Below are 15091 nucleotides of genomic sequence, written 5' to 3'. Positions count from 1 at the left end.
AATTCAAACTACCGGTACACCTCATTCCACCATTCGAACTACCTACTCCGTGCCGCGTGTCGCATCGGGCACAGAGTTCGGACTAAGGGACATTTAAAAATGGCGGTGCCCGGGAAGATGCAAATGAAGCCCAAGATATTTAAATCCCGGGCTTCATTTGCAACTTCGAATGCCTACATTAGCCTCCCTAGTTCAAACTACGAGGCTAGTGTAGACGTACCCTTACAGTCTAAGCATCCTGGTTCTTTCTTTGCTCTAATATGGTGAAGTTTGTGTGCCAGCCAACACTTGTAAGATTCATAGAATCATAGACTACCCCCATGGCAGGACCAAATACTGTCTAGACCATCCCTGATAGACATTTATCTAACTTACTCTTAAATATCTCCAGAGATGGAGATTCCACAACCTCCCTGGGCAATTTATTCTAGTGCTTGACTATCCTGCCAGTTAGGAACTTTTTGCTAATGTCCAACCTAAACCTCCCTTGCTGCAGTTTAAGCCCATTGCTTCTTGTTCTATCCTCAGAGGCACAGGTGAGCAATATTTCTCCCCCCTCCTTGTATACTTGAAAGCTGCTAAGCCCTAAGGCCAAGAGGGCCATAGAGAATTCCTCCAGGCAGCTAGAGTGGCTAGGAAGAAACCAGCCAATCAGGAGTATTTCACAGAGTGTGACTGAGGGCTGAGTAGCCAAAAAGGCTTTTACCAAAGCCTTGACCAAACGGGGATGAGTGTCACCTAGTTACAGTCCCATTTAATGCAAGGGCCAAATTTGGACTGTGATTTCTTACAGTGAAAGAATTAACTTAAAAACCTCCATAATTCACTTCCAGCTACCAATGTATGTGTTTATACAGCTGCCATATGCTTAACCACCTCCCCCAAGAATAACCCACTGCTGTCCAAAAGGGGTTTTCTATTTATTAGGACTAGATTCCACAAGGTGCTAAGAATCCTGCCATGCCAGGCGTCTGTGTCTCTGGCATGCGCGTGCCGCCGGTGAACGGGGCGACCGGCTAAAATCTACTCACCATGGGTGAGTAGATTCAATGATTTGTCGAGCCCTGGAGATGCATATAAATTAGTTTAATCAGGCAACTTTGAAATCCACTTGGTAACATCAGTGTAATAGTTCTAATGAATACGGACCCTTCAGTCCTGGAAGTAGGTACAGTGAGGAAAAACACTAGATCGGTGTGGGGAACCTTTTTTGTATTAGAGCATAAGAATCAGACCATAAGTATCAGACCAAAGGTCCATCCAGTCCAGTACCCTCTCTGCTGACAGTGGCCAATGCCAGGTGCCCCAGAGGGAGTGAATCGAACAGGTACTGATCAAACAATCACTCTCCTGCCATCCATCTCCACCCTCTGACAAACAGAGGCTAGGGACACCATGCCTTACCCATACTGGCTAATAGCCAATTATGGACTTAACCTCCATGAATGTATCTAGTTCTCTTTTAAACCCTGTTATAATCCTAGCCTTCACAACCTCCTCAGGCAAGGAGTTCCACAGATTCCAAAGAGTTCCACTGGGGGCTGCTGACCCACAGCATAATCTGTGAGAAGCAGAAAAGAAACAATCTAACCCCTGACTGAGGAGAAAGACCCTCCCCACATTCCTTTCACACACCAGAGCCGGGAGGGGCCCAGGCTAGTAGATTTTGCCTGTTCCAGGCCCGTGGGGGATGGAGCACCAGCACAGGCTCCCCAATGTGTGGGGTGGGGAGTCCTGAGCCTTGGGGGTCAGATCCAGGCAAGCCAGGGCCGCATCTGGCTCCTGGGCCTTAGGTTCCCCACCCTGCTCTAGATGAACTCTTGAGTTGGTTGGCCTAGTTGTGGATTTTATGCCCAGGGATTTAGCCAATACCTGCATGAGAAAACTGTGTTCCTTGAGCATCGTTTGAGTCCCCAAGCTATGCAACAGCTCAGTAACACACATAGGCCCTTTTTCTCTCCTCAGTTGCTGTGGAATAGGTGGCCTGATAGCGCCTTGCTAATGAGCATCAGCTGAGAAACCCCCGTTATCTCTAATGATCACAGCCACACGATAATCAATGGAGGTGCCACATTCTGCTGAGTTCCTTACCGGTTCCTTCTATTGCGCGGAGTCTCTCTCTGCCTGGCTCTGCCCATCTGACCGCCAGATGCGATCAACCCTTTATTCCATCTCTGAGTTCATGCCCTTGATCTGCTAATTGACTTCATCTCTTTGATCCCGATGGGGAATTCCAGTGCGAGATCTCAGACCAACCTTCTGCCTCAGCAGCTTTGCAGCTAAACGATAACTCGGGTGTTTTTTGAGAGAGACAAGGAAACACGTGAATGCGTGAAATCGATATTCATCTATGACATTTCAATTAAATCTGCCCGACTAACAGGAAGCAAATTAGCAAGGATTAAATGCTCAAATGTGGCGAGGGATAACACTTCAGCTGTGTCTACACTGGCCACTTATTCCGGAAAATCAGCTGCTTTTCCGGAATAGCTTGCCAGCTGTCTACACTGGCCCCTTGAATTTCCGGAAAAGCACTGATGATCTACTGTAAAATCATCAGTGCTTTTCCGGAAAAACTATGCTCCCGTTCGGGCAAAAGTCCTTTTCCGGAAACCTGTTACAGAAAAGGGCCAGTGTAGACAGCACAGTAGTCTTTTCCGCAAAAAAGCCCCGATCGCGAAAATGACGATCGGGGCTTTTTTGCGGAAAAGCGCGTCTACATTGGCACGGACGCTTTTCCGGAAAAAGTGCTTTTCCGGAAAAGCATCTGCCAATGTAGACGTGCTTTTTCCGGAAATACTTATAACAAAAAACTGTTCTGTTTTAAGCATTTCCGGAAAAGGGTGCCAGTGTAGACGTAGCCTTCCAGACATGGCCAGAGACCAGCAAATGCGGCTGGTGATAATAAAAAACCCACCACATTTCAATTTTCTTTCACCTGAATCTAAAAATGCAACTTTCAGGCATGTTCCTGTTGTTTTTATTTTTTCTGGGGAGAGGGAGGGTAAGAGTTTGTGCACTCCCCAGCGCAGCGCCTCCTTCTGGTCTACTTAGGAATTAGCTCTTCCAGCCCTGGTGCGTCCCCTGTTGGCCGATGTCTTGCCCTCTGTTCCCTTTCCTCTCCACCACATCAGGCCTGCTGTCCCTCCCAGCCCACAGTGCCTCTTCCCTTGTGGTACTGTCCCATGCCAGTGCCCCACACTCTGGGGTCCTTCCTTCCCAGGGAACCCCCGACCCCATATACCCACCTTGCCTTAGTGACCCACTGCCAGTTGTCAGGTAGGCTTTGCCTCAGGGGTAAACTGCAGTCTGAAATAGCCAAGGTGTGGAGAGGGTGAATAAAGAAAAGTCATTTATTAGTTCCCATAATAGAAGAACTAGAGGACACCAAATGAAGTTCATGGGTAGCGGGTTTAAAACTAATAAAAGAAAGTTCTTCTTCACACAGCGCGTAGTCAACCTGTGGAACTCCTTGCCAGAGGAGGCTGTGAAGGCTAGGACTAGAATAGAGTTTAAAGAGAAGCTAGATAATTTCATAGAAGTTAGGTCCATAAAAGGCTATTAGCCAGGGGATAAAATGGTGTCCTTGGCCTCTGTTTGTCAGAGGCTGGAGAGGGATGGCAGGAGACAAATCGCTTGATCATTGTCTTCGGTCCACCCTCTCTGGGGTACCTGGTGCTGGCCACTGTCGGCAGACAGGCTACTGGGCTAGATGGACCTTTGTTCTGACCCAGTACGACCGTTTTTATGTTCTTACGTTCACTCATCGCTGACAAGGGGTGTGGACCTGCTGCCTTCCCCCGCCCTGGCTGCCTCCCTGAAGCCCCTCAGACACCTGTAGCAGGCCTGCAGCCTGGGAGCTGGGTCAGGTCAGAGCTCCCCAGCTCTTCCTCGGCATTACTCTGCCCCGGCACCCTCTCTAGCTTATAGGCAGCCAGGTCCTTCTTGCTTCCCATCTAGAGCAAGAGGCTCTCTCTGACCTTCCCTGCCCTGTCAATCCTCCCCCAGCTGGGCTCTGATTGGCAGCTACCTCTCCTCACCTGATTGGCCCATCGTCCCAGCCCGCTCCCAGGGCTTGGCATAGCTCTTGTTTCACTGGAGTCAGGAGACCATCCCACCTCAGGAAGATTAGGCTTGGAGGTGGTGTCCAACCAGAAGAGTAAATTCCATAGTCTGAGCTAGCGGTTAGCTACTTATCTGACCTCCACACACCTCTGTGAGGCAGGGATGTGCCATTACCCCTACTGCACGGATGACTGAGGTATGAAGCCACTAGATGACATGCCCAAGGTCACGCAGGAAAGACTGTGGCAGAGCAGGAACTGTGTCTTAGGTGAGCTTGGTAAACATTGGGCCAGCCCACATTTTTCTCCCGTTGTTTCTAGCTTGTTTAGAAGCACTAGGAAGCTCATGAGTGAGTAACAAGCTATTGAGAAAGCCAGCAGAACCCACTCAGCCTAAGGCAGGTGACTCATTCTATTACCTAGGTAGTAGACAACTAGCAAAGTATTGTATTGTAGCTGGTCAAGTCTTTTTTTCAACATGTTTTCTGCCCTGTCATAGACGTCCATCTTTTCAGTGACCACCTCTGAGCAAGCCCCTGCTAAGGAATGTGGGGCAATCCCTCATAGATCTGTACCTGTCTCACTCGATCTGTACCACCAGGCCCCTCCAGAAACAATTGGTCTTGAGTACCATGCTAAAATATGAAAATAGTTGCTCCTTGCTGCATTTTCACTCTCATTTCTCTGCAATGTCCCTAATTCCTTTCGCAGCCAGACTTGAGTTTGCTGTTACATTTTTTCCAAGCTTTTGTGCTTTTATATTAACCCAGCCATAATTAGCACAGATGGTTAGCAGGTTTTGCAAGCTCATTTTGAATACTTTGTTACTGCAAAGCCGTTCTGCACCTTTGCTCTCTAATGCCACGAGAACTTACTTGCAGTCTTTGCTAGAGGAGCAGTTTGCATCAAATATTCCATGTGCCAGGGCGGCTTTGCTTTTCTCAATCCTTTTTGCTATTGAACTCAGCGTAAGCTCTGCCAATGACTTCAAGAGGGCAGAGTAGGGTTCTGGCTTTAATATATTGTAACAAACAATACTCAAGGAGGGAAAGTGGTTGGTTTTCCCCATGGAAAGATACTGACAACAAACAGAAGACAGCAAAATATAAGACTGGAGAGAGAATGACCCACGTTAAACTTGCGGGTCTAGCCAGCCCCTGCCCCCTAAACTTGTGGAGTTCGGATAAATAGAAGCGTGATCCAAACCCTCCCTGGATCTAGTTTATATGGCACTAAAAAACTCTCTCCCCAATTCTGATCTGACTGAGAACTCTGTTCCCAGAAGTGGGGGTGCGCATGGCCTGTTTCAGAAAGAGAAGCCCAGATTCCAGCGCTTGTTTGTGGGGGACGTTAGTTTTCTGGTTTTGTTTTTTCCCATTAATACAGCAAGGGTGTGTCTACACTGCACCGTAGGTCGCAATAAGATGTGCAGTTTGAACTACGCACATTGAGTATCTTATTTCAATCTTATTTCAAAATTGCTTATTTCATCATTTGGCGCTGTCTACACAGCACCAAATTTCCAAATAACCTGCTCTTCCGAAACATCCCTTACTCCTCGTGGAATGAGGTTTACAGGGATCGCTATCTCAGGATACTCCAGTATCCCGAAATAGTGTTGCAGTGTAAACGTAGCCCAAGTGACCACTTGTACCTGGATCCAAGCTGGGAAAGGGGCTTGGAAGCAGCTGAGGCCCATCTGCAAATGGGTATGAGATATTGGATGGGAAGGTTTATTTTATGGGCTGTCCCAGGGGTAGAGGATAAATGGGAAAGTGTCCAAATTCTCCTTTTATTGACAAAATCGCTGTTGCCCTGCCATGGCCCAATCCTCTGAGACATTGTGCACAAATCCAAAGACACGGGGATCCTCCCTACCTTCAGCTGATGCCAGATCCAACCCTGGAGAAGCTGGTGGTGGCTACACGACTGCTCCCAGGGTGGATGTCTTGCTCTGGGGCTGCACCGTGGCCCGGCTCCAGCGAGATTTTGTGGCACATGCAGCAGTGAGCCCCATGTGCAAAAGGAACCACGAGGAACCACGATCCATTACTTCTCGATCGGATGTTGATGGTCCTGTCACGGATCGCTTGAGTTAGCTTCTTCCTTGGTGTATCTTCTCGGAAGTTAGGGGCCTCACGCCAAAAGCAAATGTTGGGCTAATGTTTGCTCGTTTTCCGTACTGCAGCTGTTGCTGTGAGGCTTTCACAAGCAGCAAGGAGCTGGTCTTGGATTTGCACCACATGGAGAGAAACAAGAGTAAAATTGACCAATTTAGGCCCAGCTCTGACATACCACCCCGCATTCTAACTCATGCATCCCCACAGCAGCTGTCGGGGTCAGACCTGGCCTCTTGGCTGGTTCTGAGTCAACAGAACAAGCTTTTGTTTTCTGCAATAGATGACAAGGGCAATAAAACATAAGCAAGTGAATCAATAGCACCAAGTCATGTTTGTGTAACTTGTTATATAAATCTGACATTTTATAGGATGTTGAGCAATTAAAAACAGCAGGATCGGGAGGGGAATAGTGCAAATGGCAAGACTTGTCTGGCGTGGACTGTGCAGGGTGATTTATTCTGCAAGTCAAATGGAAGATGATTTGAAATGCTAATCCGTGCTGGGGATGCATGACTATTGAAAAGAGCCCCGCAATGGAATTGGAATTGAAAGCCAAAGGGGTTTCCAAGCGTGATTGATTGTTGCTTTGGTATTTTTAGAGCCTTTGCATCAGGGAAAAGGTTTTTAGTTTAGTTTTGTTCTGTTTTAACTAATTGCTTTTTAGCAGTAGCTGTGGCATGAATAAAAAAACTTGCTCGAAAGTTGAGAAATGTGGCTTGGAGATGAGAATGTTCAGAACTGCTGGGATTGGGGTTCACCATAGAACCCTGCCTCTTCAACCACCAATGCTGTCTGCTGTAGAGGAGTCAGAATCATAGAACATTAGAACTGCCAGGGACCTCAAGAGATCATCAAGTCCAATCCCCTGTACTCACGGCAGCATCCACCACCATTTTCTCTAGACCATCCCTGACAAGTGTTTGTCTTACCTGCTCTTAAGTATCTCCAGTGACGGAGATTCCACCACGTCCCGAGGCATTTTATTCCCGTGTTTAACTACCCTGACAGTTAAGAAGTTTTTCCTAATGTCCAACCTAAACCTCCCTTGCTCCAATTTAAGCCCATAAGAACAATTTTTCTCCTTCCTCCTTGTAACACTCTTTTAGGTACTTGAAAACTGCGATCATGTCTCCTCTCAGGGGAATCTGCAAGAAACCCAATAGTGGGCTATTAGGGAATATCTCTTTCCCTGGGTAAGCTGCCTTTGACCCTTACTGGAGACTGACTTATGCCCTGAAATGAGAGAACATAAGAACGGTCATAATGAGTCAGACCAAAGGTCTATCCAGCCCAGTATCCTGTCTTTGGACAGTGGCCAATGCCAAGTACCCCAGAGGGAGTGAACAAAACAGGGAGTCATCAAGTGATCCCTTCCCATCCTCTGTGAGTTTATCTAGTTCATTTTTGAACCCTGTAAAAGTCCTGGCCTTCACAACATCCTCTGGCAAGGAGTTCCACAGGTTAACTGTGTGCTGCATGAAGAAAACTTCCTTGTGTTTGTTTAAAACCTGCTACTTATTCATTTCATTTGGTGACCCCTAGTTCTTATATTATGGGAACTTTTCCTTATTTAGTTTCTCCACACCAGTCACGATTTTATAGACCTCTACCCTATCCCCCTTTAGTCTCCTCTTTTCTAATCTGAAAAGTCCCCGTCTTTTAAATCTGTCCCTGAGCCACTCTGCTGAGAGTGCTAACAAGGGAATGACCAGCATGGTGTGGCGGGCACGTCTCTCAGCTGGGAACTCGCCTACGGCAAGCAGCTTGTTTCAACCAGCTGGCCAAATGACCATTGTGACATATTGGATACTGAGTTGCAATTACTAGAAACCGCCCTAAGGGTACGTCTGCGCTAGGGGAAAGGGTCGAATTCAGATACACAACTTCATCTACATTATGGAGCTGAAGTCAGAAGTAGCTTAACTCGGTTTTCGGCGCTGTCCACCCTGCGGGAAGTCAAGGGGAGAACACTCTGCCTTGGACCTAGAATCCAACAATCCCAGGGCTGGAAGAGACCTCAGGAGTCATCGAGTCCAGCCCCCTGCCCAAGGCAGGACCAATCCCAACTCAATCATCCCAGCCAGGGCTTTGTCAAGCCGAGACTTTAAAATCTCTAGGGATGGAGAGTCCACCCCTCGCTAGGGAACCCAGCCCAGTGCTTCACCCCCCTCCCAGGGAAATAGTTTTTCCTAATCTCCAACCTAGACCTCCCCCACTGTAACTTGAGACAGTTGCTCCTTGTTCCACCATCTGCCACCACTGAGAACAGCCTCTCTCCATCCTTTTTGCTATCTCCCTTCAGGAAGTGGAAGGCTGCTCTCAAATCCTCCCTCCCTCATCTCTTCTGCAGACTAAATAAACCCAAATCCCTCAGCCTCTCCTCATAGGTGATGTGCTCCAGCCCCCGAATCATTTTGACTGCTCACCGCTGGACCCTTTCCAATGCGTCCGCATCCTTTCTATAGTGGGGGTGGAGCACTCTTACTCCTCGTGGAAGCTGGGCTGCTGGCATTGACCGGAGCGCCCCTCTCGCTTCAAATTAGTTGTCTCCACTAGACCCACTAATTCGAACCCTGGAAGATTGACAGTGGCAGCTTCGGTCTTTCTCTGTAGTGTAGACGTACCCTAAGTGCGCAGGGGGTCTTAGTCGCGTATGCAGGCTCGGGGGCCTTCTGGGCACTTTCCAAATCAGTCAGTCCAGAAAGAGCAAGATCGGGGGAGATGTCTCGCTGTTTTAGGAGCAGCCTGTTTTCCCTCCCTCTGGTTTTGGGTTTTGGTTAATCATTCTGGAGTCCAAGAAAGAGTTGTTACTTTGCAAGCTTCTGGCAGGAATATTTAGGTTCTTATTGAATTTCTCCGTGTGCACGCTGTGAAGTTTTAATAACTGCCATTCCTCCCTTCTTGGACCCCACCATTAAGCCACCATCTCCTTGGCTAAGGAGTGATGAATTCCCCCTTCATTCAAACAGCTCCTCCATGCAGCACTTCAATTAGCCACTGTACAGTAAAAAATGTTTTTAGTCCAAATGAGATTAATGTTGTTAATTTAATTAATCTCTTCCAACAAAGGGAGAACAGTCATAGGAGAGAACTGCTGCCAGCCGTGTGATTTTACAGGCTGACACATCTTGGAAAAGAACCTGTCTATGGGAGGGAAAGGGAGGGGAAGGAATCAGTTTCTTTGATGAAGAGATTTCCGAATCTCCATGGAAAGAGGTGTCCCATTGAGTACCATTCCTAACCATCCAGCCCTGCCGGATCCCACGCAGAAGCAGGAGGGGTGAAGCTGCAGAGCCAACAGTTCTCCAATTTCGGAAGGCACTCCGGGGATGGACCGAGGAACGAAATTGGGCCTATCCCCTGTACACTCATGGGGTGGAGAGGGTACGAAAGCGGAGACAGATTCTTCCTCTGCATGATTTCTCCTCAGCTCCTCAGAAGGGCCTCGCATGGGGATCCAGGCCGGTAAGGGGAGTGCAGCTGCCAGGACAGACGTGTTTCACCAGAGCCTTCCCTTTCAGCTTCCTCAATGGTTGGTTGGTTATGACAGCGCCAAGAGGCTCCACTTTACAATAGTGCCCCATTATGCTGCATCCAAACGCAGGGCAAGAGTTGGTCCTGGCCTCAGGAGAACTCAGTCACTAGAGAGTCAGAGTATGTCTACACTACCCCACTAGTTCGAACTAGCGGGGTAATGTAGGCATACCGCACTTGCAAATGAAGCCCGGGATTTGAATTTCCCGGGCTTCATTTACATAAGCGGGGAGCCGCCATTTTTAAAACCCCGCTGGTTCGAATACCGTGCAGCGAGGTGTACCGGTAGTTCGGAATAGGAAGCCTAGTCCGAACTACTTAGTTCGAGCCCCGTGTAGCCGCGCTGCACGGGGTTCGAACCAGCGGGGTTTTAAAAATGGCGGCGCCCCGCTTATGCAAATGAAGCCCGGGAAATTCAAATCCCGGGCTTCATTTGCAAGTGCGGTATGCCTACATTACCCCGCTTGTTCGAACTAGCGGGGTAGTGTAGACATACCCTCAGTGATTTTCCCCTGCCCCAGGTTTGATTCACATCCAGGAATGAATTCGACCTGAATCTCCTGAGTCCTAATCCAGCACCTTAACCACAAGACCCTCCTTCCGTCAGTAGCTGAACAGTAGGCTCAGGTCAGTGTTACTCAGAGTCTCTGACGCGCACCAAGACTGTTCAGTCCTATTTCCCCCAATGGCTCAATTTGTTGCCCTTCCCTGAGCGGTTAGCCAGTATTAGGAACCTTGCCATTTTGTTTCCATTAGGAGAACTTGGCGAGTCTGATTTTTCTTTGGGGGAATCCTGTTTACTTGATAAGCATGTACACCAAGTCCTATTTTCCTGAAAAAACCAGGAACAAGCTGCATGCAGATTCCCTGTCCAGAAATCCAAGCCTGCTTTCCAGCCAGTCCTGTGCCCCCCAAAACGGCTCCCTTTTTGGCTACCCTCTTGATTCTCAGTTTCTCCCATAGGACTGTACCATAGCAAATGGGGTCCAATTTATAGCTACTTTCACCTACATGGATGCACGTAGCTCCCTTGCGTTTGCATAGCAGGGCCAGATGTGTGTGTGGGGGGGAGGGAAGGGATGGGGGAGGTCAGCTCTGTGCCCCCAGAAGGGGAAGGGCCTCAGGCAGAAGGGGCGGGGCCAATAGGAGCACTGCCCAGACCATGGCCCGCCCCCCAAGCCCTCAGAGCTGTGCAGAACACCCAGAGTGATGCTCTGGCAGCAATTCAAAGGGGCCCAGAGACCCCTTTGAATCACCAAGCCCCAGGGCAAATGCTCCCCCTTCCCGCTTCCATCGGTGGCCCTGCATTTGCAGTCAGTCCCAAGGAAACCCTTGTTATCCTCTCTGAAGTTCAGACATTCCCAAGCAGAGCTTGGGGAAGGGGGGGGGTGACTTCTTATTGTTTCCAGCTCTCCTATTCCATGGAGCAGCTTAACTGATTCTTCCATTCAGCCTAAATGCAAGGTGGCTAGGGTCTCCATCCGTGGTAACGGGGCTTGTGATAGTGTGGAGATCAAAGACAGTGCTTGTGGGCAGCCTTTAACAATCTGAGCTATTCCCGGCAATCAGATTTTCTGTAACAATAGTTTCGTGTTGCAGTGTCCTACATCTCCGCAGGTCAGGATATTACGCAGCATAAAGATGTGTTCCACAAGTAAGGTTTTCCACTCATTAAAACCAAAGAAACCAACATTAATGGAGTGAGGAAAAGCCCCACCACAAATAGACAGAAGATGAGTAATTTACTTTTCATTTGTCCTTTATTTGAGATCATTAGAGCCACAGTGGGCTGTTTGCCTGGTGTCTAATTGGCGAGAAACATAAACCGAACCTCTTGAGGTTAGAAAACATCTCGTCAAACTGCACTGAAAATGACCTCTTGTTTCTGCTTTCAGCTATCATGAGACAGGCTATTCCGGGGGTATGGCTGGCCTGACTCAAAATCACCAAGAACTAGGGATCACCCAAGTGTCTGCTTTCCTGAATTTCCTAGCACAACCGGATGCTTGTATTCTAGTAGCGCCTAGCATAGAACCCCTTTGCGATAGGCACTGTAATAATGAATAATAAGGCCTAGCTCTTATAGGGACTCATCTGCACATTATGGATGGGGAAACTGAGGCACAGAGATGGAACATAACTTGTGCAATGTCTTTCAAAAGGCTCCCTCCCTTCTTATTGAACATACACTTGGGCTGCGTCTAGACTGGCATGATTTTGCGGAAATACTTTTAACGGAAAAGCTTTTCCGTTAAAAGTATTTTCACAAAAGAGCGTCTAGATTGGCACGGATGCTTTTGCGCAAAAAGTGCTTTTGCGCAAAAGCATCCATGCCCAGTATAGACGCTCTCTTGCGCAAGAAAGCTCCGATGGCCATTTTAGCCATCGGGCTTTCTTGCACAAAAATTAAGGTGCCTGTCTACACTGGCCCTCTTGTGCAAGTATTCTTGTGCAAGAGGGCTTATCCCTGAGCGGGAGCATCAAAGTATTTGCGCAAGAAGCACTGAATTCTTACATTAGAACGTCATTGCTCTTGGACAAATTCAAGCGGCCAGTGTAGACAGCTGGCAAGTTTTTGGGTAAAAGCAGAAGCTTTTGCGCAAAATCTTGCCAGTCTAGACGCACCGTTGGTGGGACTGTCCCTAGTATTGCAGGGTGTACAACCTAACTAGGCAGCAGGAATAGGGAGCGGCAGTATTGTGCTCAGCATTTTACACCTGGGGAAATTGGGACCTCGGGGAGGCTTAATAGGAAGCGAGTGGTAGAACTTGGGAATTGAACCTGGATTTCTTGATTCTTGTGCCGGGGCCTTCTGAGGTAAACGTCTCTCCAACACCTGCTTCACGTGATGCGTCATGGCTTGAAATGATACTTGAGCATTTTAGGCTCCGCAAGGGGCCGGCGCTGCTCCCAGAGAAGTGTTTCAGTGGCTAACCGCTGGCCTTTCGTCAACACTAGGAAAGCGCCGGTGTTCTCTCATTCCTCGCGCTCTGCAAGGTGGCGCGCTCCCCGGCTGAGGGTTTGCTGTGATCGCCGGCAGCGGAGCGGAACCTCGCTATCCAAGGTCACCGAGCGACAGGGGTTCTTTTGGCTGCAAGGGTGTCGGAGTGATTGCCGATCACGCGCAAAGGGCGGTCGCACAGGAAATAATGGCCTTGCACACCCCTTCTATCGGGGCTTTGGGTCACTTCATTAAGGATTTATTCAGGTGTGGCAGAGGACTGGTGCTAGACTCTGAGGATAGGCAGCATAGCTTGTACAGACCTAATCTGTCTCTCAGGGCCGTCCTGAGGGGTGCACGGAGCCTGGGGCAACCCCCCCAAACACACAGTGCCCCAGCCGTGGCGCTCAGGACAACCCCCCGCTCCACCCCTTCCCCGAGTCCCGCCCATGCTCCACCCCCATCCTGTGCCCTTGCCCCCTCCCTCAAGCAATGCAGCCTGGAGGACTAAGGGAAGCTTGGAGTGGAGCGAAGCAGGCTGCCAGGCCACTCCTGCTCCTGCCACCCCATTGAGTGTGTGCGGAAGGAGACCCTGCTGCCGCCGTGCCAAGTAATCCCCAGGCCTCTACTGTCCATAGGCTGGTTGGAGCAGCTACTTTGGGGCCCCAAAAGTTCCGGGTGTGGGGCATCCATCCAGAATCCTCCTCGGGACTCTGCTGTCTGTTCTGTGGGGTGCAGAAACCAGGACGTGGCTCACTGGAGACTTTCCTTTAGCCGGCGGCATTGTTTGGTTAGGGCTCTACGGAATTGCTCTTTCCCAGGTTGGACCATAGGACTGTACCATAGCAAATGGGTTAAAGTTGATGAGCAAAGAACGGTAGAGCAGGACTCCAACGTTGCATTCCTGGGTCTGGGAAGGAAGGACGCACGGAGGGGTTCAAATGGGTGAGGACGGGGAGCCAGGAGCCTTGAGATGTGACCAGATAAATGCTTGAGTAGGGTGCAGTCAGAGGCCAGCTCGTGGGAGTCTGACACTCGGCCTGGCTTCTCAACCCATCTAATTCCGAAACGATGTCCACAGAGAAAATGAAACCCACGGCCACGCCCTCTCCCAGCATCCAGGGTTTCCCTCTGTTCCCAGCATGCCCCGGGAGGCGGACGCGACTGGCCCGCCCCACCGGCGACCTTGTCTTCAGTCGCCATCCCTGCAGCGAGCGCTTACACCCGCGGTGCTTCGCCAGGCCCACACTCGGGTCCCAGCATTCCTGGCCCACGTCTCCCCTCCCCCCCGGCCTTTTCTCCCCCTCGGCACTCCCGGCGGTTGAGGGTCACCACAAGGTTTGTCAGCACCTGCCTCAGTGAAGGGAGTAATAGGGGAGTGGTCGGCCCCAGCCTTCGGCGCCTGCGCTGGAGTGAATTCCAGTCTTCGTCGTACTGAGTGGCAATGCAAGCGAATGCTGTTTGCACGTCCCGCTCCTCTGACAATGTGTTTGTGGTTTGTTTCCATGATCAGGCAGTTCCTGGCCTATGTACTTAGACCCACAACTGAGGTCCCATTTGCTGCCAGTTCAGGGCTTGGTGAAATGGACACTACCCGCTAGAGGCCATGACGGATCTCTGCCCCACTGTGCTCAGCGCTGTACGTACAGAGAACTCCACCCCTTGACAATTTAACTAAACGAGGCAGGCAGCCTTGATCAAAGCCATGAGATTCCTTAAAGCCACATGAGTCCTGAGCCCAACCGTGACTTACTGACCGCACGCTAGGGACTGGACTGGAATCCACCAACACCTGCTATAAAATCCACCTTCTGCGATGCCACCATCTTGCACTGTTGGCTTTAAAGAGAGCAGGAGCAGGCTGACAATGGGTGAGCAACACACTTCAGTCATTCAAACCTTGGTTAGATTAGAACGGGTGACCCATTCCTAAATTCCTCTTCGATCCAATTTCCTATGCTAGTGGTAGACCCTGCTGATAGGGTGAAGCAATTAACTTGACCCCTGCATAAACACCAGATGATGAATGCACCAATTGTGGTGGTCAAACCTTATTTGCATCAGAAAATAGGGATGGGAATAAGTAATGCATAACTCAATTATTTACAAGGAAATAGTGTCAAATTTACATCCCTGGGATCTAGCTCTTAATTAAAACAACACAGTTTAGTTTCCAAACCAGCCTACTAATGATGCACACCAATAGCTTAAACTATTTATCAAATTAAATTATTATGGAAGATTTAATTTGTCTTTAGACACCCTGTTATTACAGTGATAGATTCCCTAATAATCTGGAAATAAATTATTTTTATCAGAAGTTCTTTGGCAATAGATCGAACTTTCCATTCATTCCCTATCTATATATTTTAGAAATGTCTGTCTGTCTGTCTGTGAGTTTCCTTCTAAACGGTAAGAACTCTTCCTAAGCG

This window comes from Pelodiscus sinensis, chromosome 28 (assembly GCF_052426305.1).
Source record: "Pelodiscus sinensis isolate ZL-2025 chromosome 28, ASM5242630v1, whole genome shotgun sequence".
NCBI classification, from domain to species: Eukaryota; Metazoa; Chordata; order Testudines; family Trionychidae; genus Pelodiscus; species Pelodiscus sinensis.
Note: the sequence above shows the minus strand (reverse complement) of the source record.